At 39.6% G+C, this 21,362-nt stretch overlaps 1 long non-coding RNA gene across 1 annotated transcript in view; it reads left to right on the top strand.

Moving 5' to 3' along the window:
* The window catches only part of LOC111948243, a 46,232-nt gene extending 32,829 nt beyond the window's left edge, over positions 1-13,403 (top strand). The window contains exon 3 of the long non-coding RNA XR_002874196.1: positions 12,789-13,403. This is a non-coding gene — a long non-coding RNA (uncharacterized LOC111948243). The remainder of the gene's footprint in view (positions 1-12,788) is intronic.
* The last annotated feature ends 7,959 nt before the right edge of the window (positions 13,404-21,362 follow it).

Raw genomic sequence — 21,362 nt, 5'->3', positions numbered from 1 at the left:
TATTTTGAAATTCCACATCAGATCTATCTGAAACTTTTTTGTGGCCTCACCAGGTGGGATACTATAAGTGAGAAGTGAAATGAGTCTGTGGAAACCAGGAGTTTTCATTTTACACCATTGTCAACATGTGACAATAACGATGTAATAACAGATTTCAATTGGGTTTTATTTTGAAATTCCACATCAGATCTATCTGAAACTTTTTTGTGGCCTCACCAGGTGGGATACTATAAGTGAGAAGTGAAATGAGTCTGTGGAAACTAGGAGTTTTCAATTTACAGCTTTGTCAACATGTGACAATAACGATGTAATAACAGATTTCAATTGGGTTTTATTTTGAAATTTCACATCAGATCTATCTGAAACTTTTTTGTGACATCACCAGGTGGGATACTATAAGTGAGAAGTGAAATGACTCTGTGGAAACTAGGAGTTTTCAATTTACAGCTCTGTGAACATGTGACGATAATGCTGTAATAACAGATTTCAATTGTGTTTTATTTTGAAATTCCACATCAGATCCTGCTGAAACTTTTTTTGTGGCCTCACCAGGTGGGATACTATAAGTGAGAAGTGAAATGAGTCTGTGGAAACTAGGAGTTTTCAATTTACAGCTTTGTCAACATGTGTGGCAATAATGCTCTAATAACAGATTTCACTTGTGTTTTATTTTGAAATTCCACATCAGATCTATCTGAAACCTTTTTTGTGACATCACCAGGTGGGATACTATAAGTGAGAAGTGAAATGAGTCTGTGGAAACTAGGAGTTTTCAATTTACAGCTTTGTCAACATGTGGCGATAACGATGTAATAACAGATTTCACTTGTGTTTTATTTTGAAATTCCACATCAGATCCTGCTGAAACTTTTTTTGTGCTCTCACCAGGTGGGTATCTATCAATGAGAAGTGAAATGAGTCTGTGGAAACTAGGAGTTTTTAATTTACAGCTTTGTCAACATGTGGCGATAATGCTGTAATAACAGATTTCAATTGTGTTTTATTTTGAAATTCCACATCAGATCCCTCTGAAACTTTTTATGTGGCCTCACCAGGTGGGAGACTATAAGTGAGAAGTGAAATGAGTCTGTGGAAACTAGGAGTTTTCAATTTACAGCTTTGTCAACATGTGGCGATAATGCTGTAATAACAGATTTCACTTGTGTTTTATTTTGAAATTCCACATCAGATCCTCCTGAAACTTTTTTTGTGGCCTCACCAGGTGGGATACTTTAAGTGAGAAGTGAAATGAGTCTGTGGAAACTAGGAGTTTTCAATTTACACCATTTTCAACATGTGACGATAACGATGTAATAACAGATTTCAATTGGGTTTTATTTTGAAATTCCACATCAGATCTATCTGAAACTTTTTTTGTGGCCTCACCAGGTGGGATACTATAAGTGAGAAGTGAAATGAGTCTGTGGAAACTAGGAGTTTTCAATTTACAGCTTTGTCAACATGTGTGGCAATAATGCTCTAATAACAGATTTCACTTGTGTTTTATTTTGAAATTCCACATCAGATCTATCTGAAACCTTTTTTGTGACATCACCAGGTGGGATACTATAAGTGAGAAGTGAAATGAGTCTGTGGAAAGTAGGAGTTTTCATTTTAAAGCTGTGTCAACATGTGGCAATAACGCATTCATACATGATTTCAATCGGATTTTACTTTGAAATTCCACATTTGACATACAACTATCTAAATCTAATAATATATCTCGGAGGGGGGGGTATACATTGAAATTTCATGTATGCTTTCACTTTAGAAATAAGTCCTTTTTGCAGTTACCGCGATGTATGTAAAAAAGGGGCACACCGTTTTCGAGAGAGGGCTCACTTGACAGCCGTTCGACGAGAGAGGGCTGGCTTGACACCAGTCACACACACGGGGCGCGCGGGCCCAACACATACACATTCCTCTTCCACAACAGTGGGTACAGACGATCCCGACTCCATTGCCTTCTTAAAATGAGAAGATTGTAATTGTGCTGCTCCTTCGTGAAAATAAATTTAATATTACAAAAAGAGCTCCGCTTTTGACAACACTGTTGTTGACATCAATTGTTAACGTTCGCTCCGCAAACAACAAGTGACGTCGTTCACCGTTGAGTATTCTTCTGGCTTCTGCGCATGCGGGTCTCGTTTGGGTCGTGTCACGGTCACACTGGAGATCACAAAAGTTCGGATTTCCTTGGAAATGTGAACGGTCTAGCAAACAATTCGGATTTTTTCAAAAAATCCGAATTGAGCATTAAGCCCTGCAGTGTGAACGTAGCCTTAGACCGTCTCTGTGTGACGGAAATGTGGGCAATGAAGGTTAAAGCGAAAAATACGTCGTTCGTCTTTAAAAAGGGGAGGAGACCGGCAGAAACTTCGAGTTTGGAGAATAAAACCTGCTCCCGACCAGGTTAGGTTCACAGCATAAGTAACCATGGATACGGACTCCGAGTATAAGTTACCTCTCTTTCAGAAACGGGTTTGACTTACTCTGCTTTCTCTGGTTTAACAAACCTCCCATTCTGAAACGGAAAACCCAGGGTTTCCCTGATTTCAGGGTTAATGCACTCAGAGTTTACACTTAACCTCCTTTCTGAAACAGGCCCCAGGTTTATTTATTTGGAATAGTTCCACAGCAATGTTTCCATGTTTGAGTTCATGAGATCATCCCAGAGAGTCTTCAGCTCCTGCAGTCAAACTATGTCTGTTACGTATAAATCAGAGCGCCCAGCGCAAAAAGTGTGTGTGTGTGTGTGTGAGAGCAAGTTAAGTTAAGGGTCTGTTGTTCAGTTCGCCGGAAAAGTAATAATAAAAAAGTATATCCAAAGTATAGAGACTGAATCTTTTAATAACCCGCTCTGAGAGGTCTGAACGGGGAAGTGATCCCAAACCAAACCCCGGATCTCCGCTGCGTTTACAACCAGAAAGAGAAACTTTCGCAGGAAAGGTTCAACATTTTCCCCAAGAGGTCCCCAGAGGACCTGATTTAAAATCATTTTTATTGTCTCAATGAAAATAGAAAAAATATCATAAGGTTCAGGAGGCCCGAGCAGGCTTGTTCCGCTATCCACTGCTGTCTGGTCCGACTCTCTATCGGTCCGCCAGCTCGCCTCCTGCGAGCCGACATAAGGCACGATGACGTCAGACTGGATCTGTGAGCTCAGACAGCAGAGCTGTTAGCTGCAGAGCAAACGAGAGCTGAGTGAATTGCGTAAGAGTCAGGAGTGTTTCACGTGGAATTCGAGACGTGGACGACCGGAGCTCCTTTGGTCCACACAAACCCTCAAACTACAAAAGCAGTGTCGTAGATGTTTGGATCTTCTGCAGTAGACAGATTGTTTGTCTCTATTTGAGCTCTAATGTCAATAAAGCCGCGCGGATATCGCTGAAATATGTCATCTCTCTGACTGGAACACCGCAGTCAGAGCGGGTATCGAGGAATAAGAGTCGATTTCCATGGATGAGCCAATGAGCGTTTAGATCCCGCCCACCTTCACTGATTGACAGATAGACCCATTCTGCTGAAAAAGCTCTTCATGAAATAAATACGCCATTGTGAAAAACAGCAACATGAAATAAAAAAAGCTACTTTGGAAAATATTGATTTTGAAATCTAAGATTCTGAAAAAAGAAAAGAATTATAATAATATTCCACATGATTAAAAATGAATATTTTAAAATGCTGTTTTAAAATAATAAACAGGTTTTTAAAGCAAAATGAAATATATTGAATAATATAATGCCTAATTTAAAATCAGTGTGCAGGTTTTTCACCTTTTCATGATCTTTTTATATATTTATGAGAGATTTATTGGTTGGTTGTGTATTTGCATGGGGTCACATTTATTTATTTAATCAAATATTTATTTATTTAATTATGAACAGTATAGGATTCCATAGGACGAGAACCTTTTGACAAAATATATTTGTAGTTTTGTGAAGTAAACTCCTCATTCAGCTGTAATACATTTATAATTTGTCTCTAAAATATCCAGACGATATAAAAATATATTTGTTTCAGCATCTGAATTTTTTTATGGGAAAAAATGAGCAACTTTCGTCTCCGAGACAGTTTTTATTTGGTCGTAATATAAAAAACAAATCCCAAATGATAGATTAGATTCTTGTTACCACATTACTCCCAATCTCTAAATCTGGGCAATCATCTGAGAGATGAACAGCGGGGATTTGATTCGTCTTAATCCTTTTTTTAATTTGAAGATTTGGAGGACCAAAGGAAGAACAAACACAAAGTAGAGATTGTAGAAAGTGTCACTGTTTCCAAGAGTTTCTTGGGTTTTAAACTCTTATTGCTGCTACAACACACATGCATTTTCTACCACCCTGGTCTGAAGCTTTGCATGGCTCCTTAATTTGACGCTTCCTTGAGACTCAGGGTTAAATTATAACAAGAAAAACAACAACTAGAGCTATTTTCTTAATGTTCCAGGCTTTTCACCAAATCTAGAGTAAGTACATCCAAATGTCATCTACCTATAAAGACATCGCCGACAGAGTCAGGTGTGAATGAACTTGACTGGCCTACACAGAGTCCTGACCTGAACCGCTTTGGGATGAATTAGAGCAGAGTCTGAGAGCCTCTATGGGTTAGAGATGGGATGGCACCTCAGTTCATTTGTGAGTCAAAGCAGGTGAGCCAATACTCTTGGTAATATAGTGTATGCTTAAACAGGAAGTGAACTACAAAATCTAATTCTGTTGCAATGTTGAGTTAATAACATACATTGTTGTTTCTTTCCCTCAGTTTTAATTATATCTAAATGTATTTCTCTGTAGGATGAAGCAAGTTTGAAGAGTCATTAAAGGGTTAAATATTGACAAATGCTACAGTCTGAGCTCTACACTACAAACATGTCTGCGTGTAATTTCTTATGGAACACTTTAGAAAAAATAGAGTTTTAGGCGATTTTAATAAAGCTTTACTCTATTGCCTGCTTTAAAAATGTGTCCATAAGTGTCCAGAAAAAATAATGGATTCAAACAATTTAATCAGACAAAATGAGCTCAACACAAGACTTCTATTATTTTTAAGAACTGGCAGAAATGACAAAAATAAAAATATATAAACAAATAAATAAATACTTTAAATAATAGTTAACCAGACACAGCCTCAGCACTGATGTCATCAATGTTGTTGTCATCAATGGTGATGTGATCCATGATGATGTCGTCAATGATGATGTCATCAATTGTGATGTCATCAACGATGATGTCATCAATGATGATGTCTTTGCATTGTTGACTTTCAGAATATTGACTGATGTCATTTGAGGTCATAAATCATGTCATGTGACATCACCTGGAAAAAAGATATAAATAGACCTACATTTGTTTTGTAAGACATCTTATCGTGGAGCTGGACAGAGACAGCTGGAAAGAAATACCTGAAAGATGTTTGTGAAAAGTTTTGCAATGCAAAGATTTCTGCTTAGGACAGCAAGAAAACTAGTCAAACGTAGTGTCATGATGAAGTCCCAAATCCTTAAAAGGAGAAGGAAAATGTTTTTCTTAAGACCAATTAAGCCTTTCTCCATGGAACAGCCCATGACATCTACACCCTTTACGACAAACAATTACGAACAACACAAGATGAACACTAAAGTGGGAGTGACAAGTGCAGCACCCAAACAAACTCCAAACAACGGCTTTTTGAAATCTTCAACAGTTAATAGTCACAACTTAACAAAGGACTTCTGCACGTTTTCTAACGACTTCAACAATTGTTGGTTGAACTCCACCTTCCAAGCTATAATCAATATGAATACTGTGAGGGATGCCGTTCAATCCCTGGACCCAGAAGTCATGGCTGCCATATCAACCATACCAGCCACTTCCCAATTGTTTCTGAATGCAGTCCAAACCCCAGGAGCGTTCTTTTCTCCATCTAAAGTGGCAGTAGCTTTACTGGAGTTAGCTCGTGTCATACCAGATTTAGAATTCAGACAACAAAATGACATTGCTGACTTCATCAATCCTTTGTTGTGCTGGCTGAAAAACTGTGGAGTCCAAGCAAATCTCCACATGCACCAAGAAAGCAGATGTTACAAGTGCCAGAACATCTCATGTGGGTTCAATGATTTGGGGAACATGTTCTTCCTTCCACCACAACCAGGAAACACAGATTCCATCGCCTCACTTCTTGGCAGCAACGCTGAAAATATCTGTTCCAACATGAAGTGTCAGTTTTGCTCGTCAAATGTGGAAACGGAAATCTCTTTTGGTGACTGTGACATATTTCCCTTGTATGTCCCAAGACAGTCTGCAGTCAGGGAAAAAGTCAGACCAGATAGTTCCATCTATGTTCCTATCAATGGCAAGAAGGAACAATTCAACCTGTCCTCTGTCATTTGCCACAGACTAAATCACTTCTACACCTACGTTTTCAAAGATGGTGTCATTCTGAAAGCAAACGACAGTCGCATCTCTGTAGCAAATGAGGCCAGTCTGGCTGACATTAGCTTACATGGAATCATCTTCCTCTATGAAAAATGCAAAGACACAACTGCTGTCAATCAGACGGACGTGTCTGCTGCTAAATGTGAGGAAAATGTTGCTCAGCAAGAAACCATGAGGCCACAAGAAGAGATGTCCAGACGCAAGTCTGAACACAAGGTAGATTATGTGGAATTGTTCAGAAGGAAAACAGCCAGGAGAAAAGGAAAAAAGAAAATCCTGGGACAATTAAAAACTGCTGGAGGAGGTTCAGAACCAAAAAGACGAACCAATCTTAAAAAAGCCTGAAGTGGGAACGGTGTGTGTTGGACCTGAAGAAACAAAAGTCAATTAGGGACAAAAGAATTTGACACGATCAACGTAATGCTTGTCCAACGTTTCTGTGGATATTCTAGATAAAGGTTTTACTCCTTTTTCCACAAACGTTATGATTGATAGGCATTATTAAACACACACAAGGAATTCAAGGACAAAAAGAAAAAGAAAGTCTAAAAGTCTTTAAATAGATGTCATGTATCTATTGTTACCATCTTTAGTAGCTGTTTCAAGTTTTCATATGGGGATATTTTCTACCAGGGCTTGCTGGTCTGGTCTGGGGTTGTTGCCGCGGCGCCCGCCCTTGCTGAGGCGGGTGGGGACCGACGTCGCAGCCTCACGGCTGTGGCGTGGACCCTGTTGCTGTCCGCTGTGGGTGGGCGCCGTGGCGATGATCTGTGGCTGAGCTGCTCCTGGTATGAGATCCCCAAGCCTTCAATTCTGTCATAGATATTTATTATTGTTTTATTTATTTATTTATTTATTTTAGTTATTTATTTATAGTCATTTTATCTGCATGTGTGAATAAGGGGGGGGGGGCAAAGGGGTTGGTTGGTTTTCTTCTCGTTTTGTTGTTTTTAATTGTTAAGCTCTTTGAAACATAAAAAGAGCTTTTGTATAAATAAAGCTTCGTTGTTTGATTTTCAAAGTAAATGCCCCCCCCCCCCCCCTCCCCCTCCCAGACACACACTTTTTAGGGGTTTTCTCCGGGATGCTCCGGTTTCCCCCCCATGCATGAGCTGCACAAAAAAATGTTACTAAACACACACGAGTGAAAGAAAGAAAGCTGAAAAACATTAGACACATAATCTTCACGCCTCCTGCAAAGTTTCTGCAGATTGAAGCTTTAGTTCCTTTTTTCAAACTTTATGCTTTACCATAAAGTCCCCTTCACCCAAACACACACACACTTTTCTAGGGGTTTTCTCCGGGATGCTCCGGTTTCCCCCCTACGAAAAAAAAAAAAAAAAACTTTCAATTCACAGAAGAATTAGGATGGATTGATGTGCGAAGGATTTTAAATCCCCATCAGAAAGATTCTACACATTACTCTGCAAATCACAAAGAACGTTCACGAATAGACGATGCTGTTTATTTATAAATCTGATATTAGTAGAGTTGGAAAATGTAAAATTGAGTGTGCAGATGTGTCTGACCATATTATTCTAAATGTAAATAAATATTTAAAATAGAAAGAAACAAACCACATGGAGATTGAATGTTGGGATTTGGAATAATGAAGCAATTAGAAAAGACGTAAAAACTGATATAAGACAACATTTGGAGGAAATTGATAATGGAGCGGTGGACCCTACAGTGTTATGGGAAACTCTTAAAGCAATAATTAGAGGAAAAATAATAGCAAAAACAAAATGGTTAAGGAAACATAGAAATAAAAAGTATAAAGAATACTCTATAAAATGAAAAGAATTTGAAAGGTTCATGACAAGAAATACAACAGAAATATATTAACAAATACAAAACATTAAATAAAAAACAATCTACCCAGCTCACCTACAGAAATTTATTCTTTGGTGAGCTGGGTAGCTCGGTTGGTAAGGTGGGAAGCTACCATGCAGGAAACCAGGGTTCGATTCCCGGAGGGGAATGAGCAATGGTACTGGGGGCAATTACCATATCAATGGCGAGCAGTTAACATCACCCAGTGAGGGTCCTTAGGCAAGACCCTTAACGCTACTGCCTCCCGAGCGCGGTTTCGGCTGCAGCTCACCACTCCCCAAGGGGATGGGTCAAATGCGGAGAAAGAATTTCCCTTCGTGGGATAAAATACAGTGTATAAAAAAAAAAACATTAAATAAAAAACAATCTAATCAAAAACACATTAGAGGAAGAAATTGAAAAAAAGCTGATTTATTCTTAACAAAGTTACCAGGAAGTAGGGTCTAAATAAACAAAATTGCTATAAAAGAACAAAGAAAAACAACAGGCGCTAGATTCAATCTATGAAGTTATTGATCCAGAGAATAATAAAGTCAAAAATAGCCCAGAGAAAAGCCAAAGAATAATCACAAACTACTAAAAAAACTATATTCCTGACAAGGATGAACTGAAAACCAGACAAAAATAAATAGGTAAAAAAATAAATAAAAAAATCAATCAAAAAAATGATTAAGATGTAAAAAGTTGGGCATAGATTACAAAAGGGGTTTGTTCAGACATACATCTGGTTTTCTCAGAAGATAGGCTGAGGGCAATTGGCTAAAATGACGACAGCTGTGGATCATGATGGACGGGGAAACAGTGTGACTGAGGGCAACTCAGAACTTGACCAAAAACCACCGAAACCAAACCAAACCCCAGAATCCTTAAAAAAAATTATAGAATGTGAAACTTTACAAGAACCCATTTATAACATTATTGGAGATAAAGACTTTTATCAAACAAAAAAAATGAATCTAGATCCCATAAGAAATCATACACTAAATATATGCTTCAAACTACAAAATCTTAAAAAGTCTACAAAAATTCAAATGGGTTCTATATGATAGGCAACTTAAACAACTAGAACATGATCAAATGTATTGATACTGGATGACAAAAGGAATAACAGCATGGTGCTTGTTAGAAAAGAAGGACTGAAAGCTGGAGAGTCTGGAGAACTTGACAAAGCAATTTCACCTTGAAAAACGGGATTATTTAGAAATTAAAAAATGAGAAACTATTATAAGACTGCAATACAGAGTGACTCTTCTGGGGATGAGGGTGGGATCATTCAAACAATTATAAAGGCATTTAAAGACAGCAATACTAAATTGATTAGTACACTATGCAAATCTTTAAAGGAGTATGACAAAAACACAGCGTTAAAAGTAAAAGATAACTGGGAAAAAGAATTCAACATAAAGATAACTGAGCAGGATTGGTTAGACATGTGGAGACACCAGCATACTGCCACTGGATCCCAAACATGGAGAAGAACCTTAAAAGATTTTTCATAACACCTAAACTGAAGAACAAACAGTTCAAAATAAATCAGAGCTTCTGGTGGGAATTTGGAGAGGTAAATGTAGACCATTCACGAGTGTTTTGGAAGTATTCGAAAGGAACAGGATTTTGGAAGATGGTGGGTGATATAACATAGTTATAAGTGCTGGGATATACAAATCCTTTGGTACCAGAACTGTTTTATTTTTACATGTTCTCGGGAAACTCTGTCCACCAAAGTGACAAATACTTTTTACTTAAAGTTATGTCACTAGCCGCCAAATAACATTAATCAGGAACTGGGGCACTACATCGATCCCGTCAAAGGAGCAATGGACATCAACAATGAATCATGTCTATTCAACGGAAACAATAAAATACAGACTGAGACTGCAAGAGGCACAATTACAGCGAAAGTGGAAAAAATGGACACTTTACAACAAATAGACCCACAAAGCACCAAGAATTGACCAGTTTTCATTTTGTTTGTGTTTTCTTTTCATGGGACTAAAACTAAAAAAAACTGTTTAAAAAACAGAAAAGGATTTGACTCTAATTATATACAAAATTATTGTAAAATACATCAAATCAAATAAAAATTAAAGCCGCAAGCGGCGTTGTATGGCCCGCTGATGCAATCCGCCTTCCACGCCCAAATCTACTCACCACCGCCGCCCTCACTGCCCACTTTTGATAAAGGCTTGTCAAAACTGCATTTGCTAATTATGCTAACTATGATAGCAATGCTAATGTGGCTAAAGGTGCTAGCATTGCAATCAGCATCATTGACTGACTCAAAAAATCACATTACCTAAAATGCTAATAATTCTAACTATGCTAGCTATGCTAATGTGGCTAAAAGTGCTAGCATAGCGATCAGCATCATCAACTGACTCAGAAAAACACATTGTTTAAGATGCTAATTATGCTAACTATGCTAGTTATGCTAACACAGCTAAAAGTGCTAGCTTAGCGATCAACATCATCCACTGACTCAGAAAAACACATTGCTCCATTGGTGAGAGCTATATGTCATAAGTTAGTAAAAAATCAACTTTTTTCAAAATGACGGCTTTTCTGTTGATTTTATCTCCGTAGCAACCATTTTGAGTTTTGGTCGCCTTTTGATGACGAACAGATCGATGTCAGTTTCAGACAAATCGGAAAAAGTAAACTTTTTGTTGTCCTTAGCAACAGTGGCTTTAAGCTAACCACGCCCACATTCCTTAAATTCCTGGATGTCTTTTTCAATGTATTCAGTTTCAGGCATGAATGCATGCATTCAATTTTCACTGTATTGTATTGAAATGCATGCTAGTGCGCCACTTTTCTAGCTTGCCACGCGCACGCCGTTCAAAATCTACAACTTCTAATTCCAACATATTTCCAGAGTAGCTTGCCGTTGATGCCCAAAAAGTTTCGAGACGATCGCTGAAAGTTCCAACGACAAGTTTACGATTAAATCCAGTGGTAAAGGTGTTTTTTATAGAAAATTCAAGATGGCGGCCTTTTCCCGAGGTCAAAGGTCGACGAAACTCTAGAGGTTATTGTAGACTTATGCTAGGGACATGCGAGTCAAATTTCATGAAAATCGTTCGAAAAAAAGTTCCTTTTTCCATATTGTGTAAAAACGCGAAAATCTCAAAATGTCAGATTTTTGCACAAAATGGCCGCCAAGCCATTGGTCATGTTACCTACACGTAATGATTTCAAAACTTTGTTTGGATATACCGAACAAAGTTATCTGGGTTTCGTTAGCCGATTCTTAAAAAAAAAAATCCGGATTTTTTTTTTTTTTTTGCCGAGTCAGCACATTTTTTTGCGACGGTTTTTTACTTACCACGCCCACATTCCTTTGTGGATCTTGTCGTGCGTGACATCGTTTTGTTCAGGGAATCGCGCATTTTCTCTTCATGACATTCCGATAAAAAATGTGCGAGCTAGCTAAGATGGCAACGGTTGCGTATTCGCCACCCGCACGCCGTTCAAAATCTACAAATTCTAATTCCAACATTTTGTCCACATCACCTTGCTATGGATGCCTGAGAAGTTACGAGACAAAGGCAAAAAATCCCTAGGACGAGTTTCGTTTGTATGTGGCGCTAAAGGGGCTTTTTTTTTTAAATGCAGGATGGCGGCCTTTTCCCAAAGGCAAAGGTCAACGACACTTTTGTGGTGTTTGTAGACTGGAGCTGGCAGCAAGTTTGTTTAATTGCGTGAAAATTGCTCAAACAAAAGTGTCGTTTTCCCATATCGTGGGAAAACACAAACTCGCTAATTCTCAGAGTTTTCCACAAAATGGCCGCCAAGCCGTAGGTCGTGTGGCCGTCCCACAATGATTTCAAAACTTCTTTGGGATATCCCCAACACGTGTGTTTGGGTTTCGCAACTGTATTTTGAAGTACATTTTGTTCGGCCCCATACGCGATTTTTGGCCCATTCATTTTTTTGACGCGATCGTTGGCCGTGATGTCATCGTCTTCGGGGGGTGACGTTGACTTTGTGGAAAATTCATTCGTAATTTATCCCAGGTGTGTGCACGTTTTGGTGACTTTTCGAGCATGCAGCGGGGGTCACATTCTCGCTGAAAGTCGGTGAAGTCGTCGTTCCAACTGCGAAAACAATACGGTCCTTGCAATCAGGGACTGCTGCTGCGGGCCATAATAAAAACAGGAAACATGCCATTTCCAAAACTTAATGCAACCACAAGAGGGCACAATCCAGTGCTTTCGTGTGCCGGTCCCAAGTCCGGGTAAATGCAGAGGGTCGTTTTAGAAAGGGCATCTGATGTCAAGCTAGATATGCAAATCCCAAACAGGACGACAGCTGAAACAGCTGAAGTCCAGTCCCTGTCCATTAGCCTGGGGCTGCCTAGCCCTGCGTCTCTGAGGATCACAAAATCCCCCAAGACCAGGGATGTGGATGTTCTGTGGAAGAAACAACAGCATGAAGGACAGGAAGAGTTCTTCCTCCTTGTGGCCTTAAAACGTCCTTCAGGCTTCCTCCCCTGGTGCCTGGCGAGGTAAACGACCCTCTGTTTGTGTCTGGCAGGAGATCCCAGAGTGTGACTATTCTGTCCACCCTGCTGTTGGACACCACTGACAGACTCCTGATCTCCACCAGGACCTTGGTCAGCTTCAGGACATGCTGGTGCCAACTGGGTCACCTAACCGGGCTGCAGTTCCAGAGGAGATATCTGGCCCAGAGATGGCGGGCTCTTCATCCTCCTCTGGGAGACCAGTGACAGCTGCAGCCTCGTCTGGAGCGTCAGGGTCCACGCGGACATCCTGCTGGTACAGGTACTGAACCCAGATGAGCTTCTCTTCAGTAAAGACAAAGAGTTCAGTTAATTTTTGTAGATTGATATGAAATCAGTTCTACACCTCTGGCCTCTTTTGATATTATTCACCTGAGTACATGGCCAGTTTGGTGAAATCATTAACCATCTGAAAGCCAAGCACCCTTTGGTTCTTCTGGTTAAGCATGTGCTTGAGGTGTCCACTGTGCAGAGGTGACAGATGTTCCTCAGCTGCAGCCGGAGGTGCAGCTGCTTCTGCGTGGTCCCCGTTCCACCTCACCCGTTCATCTATCAAGAACGCCAGGAAGTATTTGGGTCTTGCAGAAGTCTCTGAGGGAACCGTGTAAACATCAGCAGTTAGGTTAACAGTTGGGAAATTGCAGATAAAGTTCGAGGTTTCAAATTTACCCTGTCAAACTGAACAGCATCTGCAGTTACCTGGGATGAACCGCTGGAGGTGGAAGGACCCCAGAGACGCGAAGCCTCTTGCATGAGAACCTGACCATGCTCGTTTCCGAGCATTGTCAGCTGAAACAGCTGAAGTCCAGCCCCTGTCCATTAGCCTGAGGCTGAGGGTCACAAACTTTAAAATAGAAGAAATGAACATTAGACCCATCACCTTGTTGACCACCAGTGGGGACTGAGACGCTGTCCTCTCTCCCTCCTTCTGGTGGGAGGACACCAGGTTGATGGCGTAGCCCACATCTTTTTCCAGCTGAAAGAGGAAGGTCTTGTCTTGATATTTTCCAAACTGGGTCTGCCACTGACTCAGCACCAGGTTGTGGTTATTGATATTCCCCACCCTTGCTTTTTACCACCTTCTCCAGGGTTTTGGCCCTGTGGCTCTCTTTTTGGGTAAGCAAGTGCTTTATCCTCATTTGAGGCTTTCAGGCGGAGAGTCCTATTGGACGCCCTTCCACAGACTGGATGTTCAGCTGGATGAGTACAATGCCACATCCACCTTTGGATCCATCCTAAAAATGGACTCCAAGAAGGTTTGGGAATGTTTTCTCCTGTGGATTCTATAACAGCAGACTGAGTCTGTTCTTAAAAACATCTATGTTGAGATGACAGAGAATCTTGCAGGAGCTGCCTCTGACTCTGCCGCCTGGGTTACTACTATTGGAAATGAGCAATTCAACCTGATGGAGATCAGGAGTCTGTCAGTGGTGTCCAACAGCAGGGTGGACAGAATAGTCACACTCTGGGATCTCCTGCCAGACACAAACAGAGGGTCGTTTACCTCGCCAGGCACCAGAAGAGGAAGCCTGAAGGACGTTTTAAGGCCACAAAGGGGAAGAACTCTTCCTGTCCTGGAAGGAAGGAGAGTGTCCAACAGTATGATTCGTTTCTAGAAGTCTTTTCCTGACTATGAAATTTGCTTCATTTTTTGGTGCTGTTGTTTCTTCCACAGAACATCCACATCCCTGGTCTTGGGGGACTTTGTGATCCTCAGAGACGCAGGGCTAGGCAGCCCCAGGCTAATGGACAGGGACTGAACTTCAGCTGTTTCAGCTGTCGTCCTGATGGGGATTTGCATATCTAGCTTGACATCAGATGCCCTTTCTAAAACGACCCTCTGCATTTACCCGGACTTGGGACCGGCACACGAAAGCACTGGATTGTGCCCTCTTGTGGTTGCATTAAGTTTTGGAAATGGCATGTTTCCTGTTTTTATTTTTATTGATTTGATGTATTTTACAATAATTTTGTATATAATTAGAGTCAAATCATTTTCTGTTTTTTAAACAGCTTTTTTTAGTTTTAGTCACATGAAAAGAAAACACAAACAAAATGAAAACAGTGGTCAATTCTTGGTGCTTTGTGGGTCTATTTGTTGTAAAGTGTCCATTTTTTCCACTTTCGCTGTAATTGTGCCTCTTGCAGTCTCAGTCTGTATTTTATTGTTTCCGTTGAATAGACATGATTCATTGTTGATGTCCATTGCTCCTTTGACGGGATCGATGTAGTGCCCCAGTTCCTGATTAATGTTATTTGGCGGCTAGTGACATAACTTTAAGTAAAAAGTATTTGTCACTTTGGTGGACAGAGTTTCCCGAGAACATGTAAAAATAAAACAGTTCTGGTACCAAAGGATTTGTATATCCCAGCACTTTGCATGTTATATCACCCACCATCTTCCAAAATCCTGTTCCTTTCGAATACTTCCAAAACACTCGTGAATGGTCTACATTTACCTCTCCAAATTCCCACCAGAAGCTCTGATTTATTTTGAACTGTTTGTTCTTCAGTTTAGGTGAAAAATCTTTTAAGGTTCTTCTCCATGTTTGGGATCCAGTGGCAGTATGCTGGTGTCTCCACATGTCTAACCAATCCTGCTCAGTTATCTTTATGTTGAATTCTTTTTCCCAGTTATCTTTTACTTTTAACGCTGTGTTTTTGTCATACTCCTTTAAAGATTTGCATAGTGTACTAATCAATTTAGTATTGCTGTCTTTAAATGCCTTTATAATTGTTTGAATGATCCCACCCTCATCCCCAGAAGAGTCACTCTGTATTGCAGTCTTATAATAGTTTCTCATTTTTTAATTTCTAAATAATCCCGTTTTTCAAGGTGAAATTGCTTTGTCAAGTTCTCCAGACTCTCCAGCTTTCAGTCCTTCTTTTCTAACAAACACCATGCTGTTATTCCTTTTGTCATCCAGTATCAGTACATTTGATCATGTTCTAGTTGTTTAAGTTGCCTATCATATAGAACCCATTTGAATTTTTGTAGACTTTTTAAGATTTTGTAGTTTGAAGCATATATTTAGTGTATGATTTCTTATGGGATCTAGATTCATTTTTTTTGTTTGATAAAAGTCTTTATCTCCAATAATGTTATAAATGGGTTCTTGTAAAGTTTCACATTCTATAATTTTTTTTAAGGATTCTGGGGTTTGGTTTGGTTTTGGTGGTTTTTGGTCAAGTTCTGAGTTGCCCTCAGTCACACTGTTTCCCCGTCCATCATGATCCACAGCTGTCGTCATTTTAGCCAATTGCCCTCAGCCTATCTTCTGAGAAAACCAGATGTATGTCTGAACAAACCCCTTTTGTAATCTATGCCCAACTTTTTACATCTTAATCATTTTTTTGATTGATTGATTTTTTTAATTTATTTTTTTACCTATTTATTTTTGTCTGGTTTTCAGTTCATCCTTGTCAGGAATATAGTTTTTTTAGTAGTTTGTGATTATTCTTTGGCTTTTCTCTGGGCTATTTTTGACTTTATTATTCTCTGGATCAATAACTTCATAGATTGAATCTAGCGCCTGTTGTTTTTCTTTGTTCTTTTGTAGCAATTTTGTTTATTTAGGCCCTACTTCCTGGTAACTTTGTTAAGAATAAATCAGCTTTTTTTTCAATTTCTTCCTCTAATGTGTTTTTGATTAGATTGTTTTTTATTTAATGTTTTGTATTTGTTAATATATTTCTGTTGTATTTCTTGTCATGAACCTTTCAAATTCTTTTCATTTTATAGAGTATTCTTTATAATTTTTAGTTCTATGTTTCCTTAACCATTTTGTTTTTGCTATTATTTTTCCTCTAATTATTGCTTTAAGAGTTTCCCATAACACTGTAGGGTCCACCGCTCCATTATCAATTTCCTCCAAATGTTGTCTTATATCAGTTTTTACGTCTTTTCTAATTGCTTCATTATTCCAAATCCCAACATTCAATCTCCATGTGGTTTGTTTTTTTTCTATTTTAAATATTTATTTACATTTAGAATAATATGGTCAGACACATCTGCACACTCAATTTTACATTTTCCAACTCTACTAATATCAGATTTATAAATAAACAGCATCGTCTATTCGTGAACGTTCTTTGTGATTTGCAGAGTAATGTGTAGAATCTTTCTGATGGGGATTTAAAATCCTTCGCACATCAATCCATCCTAATTCTTCTGTGAATTGAAAGTTTTTTTTTTTTTTTTTTTGTAGGGGGGAAACCGGAGCATCCCGGAGAAAACCCCTAGAAAAGTGTGTGTGTTTGGGTGAAGGGGACTTTATGGTAAAGCATAAAGTTTGAAAAAAGGAACTAAAGCTTCAATCTGCAGAAAAATTGCAGGAGGCGTGAAGATTATGTGTCTAATGTTTTTCAGCTTTCTTTCTTTCACTTGTGTGTGTTTAGTAACATTTTTTTGTGCAGCTCATGCATGGGGGGGAAACCGGAGCATCCCAGAGAAAACCCCTAAAAAGTGTGTGTCTGGGAGGGGGAGGGGGGGGGGGGGGCATTTACTTTGAAAATCAAACAACGAAGCTTTATTTATACAAAAGCTCTTTTTATGTTTCAAAGAGCTTAACAATTAAAAACAACAAAACGAGAAGAAAACCAACCAACCCTCCCCCCCCCCCCCCCCTTATTCACACATGCAGATAAAATGACTATAAATAAATAACTAAAATAAATAAATAAATAAATAAATAAATAAATAAATAAATAAATAAATAAATAAATAAATAAATAAATAAAACAATAATATCTATGACAGAATTGAAGGCTTGGGGATCTCATACCAGGAGCAGCTCAGCCACAGATCATCGCCACGGCGCCCACCCACAGCGGACAGCAACAGGGTCCACGCCACAGCCGTGAGGCTGCGACGTCGGCCCCCACCCGCCTCAGCAAGGGCGGGCGCCGCGGCAACAACCCCAGACCAGACCAGCAAGCCCTGGTAGAAAATATCCCCATATGAAAACTTGAAACAGCTACTAAAGATGGTAACAATAGATACATGACATCTATTTAAAGACTTTTAGACTTTCTTTTTCTTTTTGTCCTTGAATTCCTTGTGTGTGTTTAATAATGCCTATCAATCATAACGTTTGTGGAAAAAGGAGTAAAACCTTTATCTAGAATATCCACAGAAACGTTGGACAAGCATTACGTTGATCGTGTCAAATTCTTTTGTCCCTAATTGACTTTTGTTTCTTCAGGTCCAACACACACCGTTCCCACTTCAGGCTTTTTTAAGATTGGTTCGTCTTTTTGGTTCTGAACCTCCTCCAGCAGTTTTTAATTGTCCCAGGATTTTCTTTTTTCCTTTTCTCCTGGCTGTTTTCCTTCTGAACAATTCCACATAATCTACCTTGTGTTCAGACTTGCGTCTGGACATCTCTTCTTGTGGCCTCATGGTTTCTTGCTGAGCAACATTTTCCTCACATTTAGCAGCAGACACGTCCGTCTGATTGACAGCAGTTGTGTCTTTGCATTTTTCATAGAGGAAGATGATTCCATGTAAGCTAATGTCAGCCAGACTGGCCTCATTTGCTACAGAGATGCGACTGTCGTTTGCTTTCAGAATGACACCATCTTTGAAAACGTAGGTGTAGAAGTGATTTAGTCTGTGGCAAATGACAGAGGACAGGTTGAATTGTTCCTTCTTGCCATTGATAGGAACATAGATGGAACTATCTGGTCTGACTTTTTCCCTGACTGCAGACTGTCTTGGGACATACAAGGGAAATATGTCACAGTCACCAAAAGAGATTTCCGTTTCCACATTTGACGAGCAAAACTGACACTTCATGTTGGAACAGATATTTTCAGCGTTGCTGCCAAGAAGTGAGGCGATGGAATCTGTGTTTCCTGGTTGTGGTGGAAGGAAGAACATGTTCCCCAAATCATTGAACCCACATGAGATGTTCTGGCACTTGTAACATCTGCTTTCTTGGTGCATGTGGAGATTTGCTTGGACTCCACAGTTTTTCAGCCAGCACAACAAAGGATTGATGAAGTCAGCAATGTCATTTTGTTGTCTGAATTCTAAATCTGGTATGACACGAGCTAACTCCAGTAAAGCTACTGCCACTTTAGATGGAGAAAAGAACGCTCCTGGGGTTTGGACTGCATTCAGAAACAATTGGGAAGTGGCTGGTATGGTTGATATGGCAGCCATGACTTCTGGGTCCAGGGATTGAACGGCATCCCTCACAGTATTCATATTGATTATAGCTTGGAAGGTGGAGTTCAACCAACAATTGTTGAAGTCGTTAGAAAACGTGCAGAAGTCCTTTGTTAAGTTGTGACTATTAACTGTTGAAGATTTCAAAAAGCCGTTGTTTGGAGTTTGTTTGGGTGCTGCACTTGTCACTCCCACTTTAGTGTTCATCTTGTGTTGTTCGTAATTGTTTGTCGTAAAGGGTGTAGATGTCATGGGCTGTTCCATGGAGAAAGGCTTAATTGGTCTTAAGAAAAACATTTTCCTTCTCCTTTTAAGGATTTGGGACTTCATCATGACACTACGTTTGACTAGTTTTCTTGCTGTCCTAAGCAGAAATCTTTGCATTGCAAAACTTTTCACAAACATCTTTCAGGTATTTCTTTCCAGCTGTCTCTGTCCAGCTCCACGATAAGATGTCTTACAAAACAAATGTAGGTCTATTTATATCTTTTTTCCAGGTGATGTCACATGACATGATTTATGACCTCAAATGACATCAGTCAATATTCTGAAAGTCAACAATGCAAAGACATCATCATTGATGACATCATCGTTGATGACATCACCATTGATGACATCATCATTGACGACATCATCATGGATCGCATCACCATTGATGACAACAACATTGATGACATCAGTGCTGAGGCTGTGTCTGGTTAACTATTATTTAAAGTATTTATTTATTTGTTTATATATTTTTATTTTTGTCATTTCTGCCAGTTCTTAAAAATAATAGAAGTCTTGTGTTGAGCTCATTTTGTCTGATTAAATTGTTTGAATCCATTATTTTTTCTGGACACTTATGGACACATTTTTAAAGCAGGCAATAGAGTAAAGCTTTATTAAAATCGCCTAAAACTCTATTTTTTCTAAAGTGTTCCATAAGAAATTACACGCAGACATGTTTGTAGTGTAGAGCTCAGACTGTAGCATTTGTCAATATTTAACCCTTTAATGACTCTTCAAACTTGCTTCATCCTACAGAGAAATACATTTAGATATGATTAAAACTGAGGGAAAGAAACAACAATGTATGTTATTAACTCAACATTGCAACAGAATTAGATTTTGTAGTTCACTTCCTGTTTAAGCATACACTATATTACCAAGAGTATTGGCTCACCTGCTTTGACTCACAAATGAACTGAGGTGCCATCCCATCTCTAACCCATAGAGCAGGTGTCACCAACACGGTGCCCGCGGGCACCCGGTCGCCCGCAAGGACCACATGAGTCGCCCGCGGGCCTGTTCCAAAAATAGCACATCTCATAGAGAGCTGCGTCTAAAAATTAATTTTGTTCTGTTGCTATTATTTTTTTAATCACACTTGTATGTATATAGATTTAAAAAATACTATCTTAAAAATACTTTAAGGTTAACGCGCACAATATTTACCTATGGGCAGTAAAGTAGAGCTTGTGGGATGTGGAGAGTAAGCTAGCGGGCGCTGTATGCACTTTCGTACCCCAAAAACATGGCAGAAAAAAGAAAGAAAACGTATCTCTTTCACAGTGAATGGGAAGAGGAGTTCTTTTTTACGACTGTAAAAGAAACCTGCGTGTGTCTGATTTGCGGGACGACCGTGGCGACAGCAAAACGGCACAATGTGGAGAGACATTTCAATACGTGTCACAAAAGCTACCATGATAAATATCCACCTGCAAGCGCCCTACGGGCAGAAAAAGCCCGTGAGCTAAAGACCGCTCTGGGTAAGCAACAGTCTTTTTTTACGAGGCCGGCCAAAAACTCACAAAAAGCATCCGAAGCCTCGTTTAGAGCTACACATTTTCTGATCAAGAAAAAAAAGGCATTTACAGATGGAGAAGTTGTCAAAGAAGCGATGTTATTAATTGCTAACACTGTATTTAAAGACGAGAAAAATGGAAGCGACCTAATCTCCACTCTTTCCGACGTCCAACTGGGGGCATCTACGATGGCAAGACGAGTATCAGCTATGTCCAGTAACTTGGTCGATCAGTTGGAGCAGGATCTGGCGAAGTGCAAGTGGTTTAGCCTCCAGTGCGATGAGTCCGTGGACAGCAGCAGTACAGCGCAGTTATTGGTTTTTATCCGGATGGTGTTTAATGATTTCTCCACAAAAGAAGAACTCCTGACACTACTGCCCTTAAAGACAACTACGAGAGGAGTTGACATTTATAACACGGTGAAGGAGTTTTTCGTGCAGAAAAAGGTGCCATTGGAAAAGCTGGTAGCGGTGACAACAGACGGGGCTCCTGCTATGGTCGGCCGACAGACAGGTTTCATCGCTCACTGTAAACGTGACCCAGACTTCCCCAAATTTCTGCATTACCATTGCATCATTCACCAGCAGGCGTTGTGTGCGAAAGTGATCGGCTTTGGGCACGTGATGACT

Source organism: Oryzias latipes, chromosome 11, assembly GCF_002234675.1.
Source record: "Oryzias latipes chromosome 11, ASM223467v1".
In the NCBI taxonomy this organism is placed as follows: Eukaryota; Metazoa; Chordata; class Actinopteri; order Beloniformes; family Adrianichthyidae; genus Oryzias; species Oryzias latipes.
The sequence above is the reverse complement of the archived record's forward strand: the minus strand, read 5'-3'. Positions and strand labels throughout refer to the sequence as shown.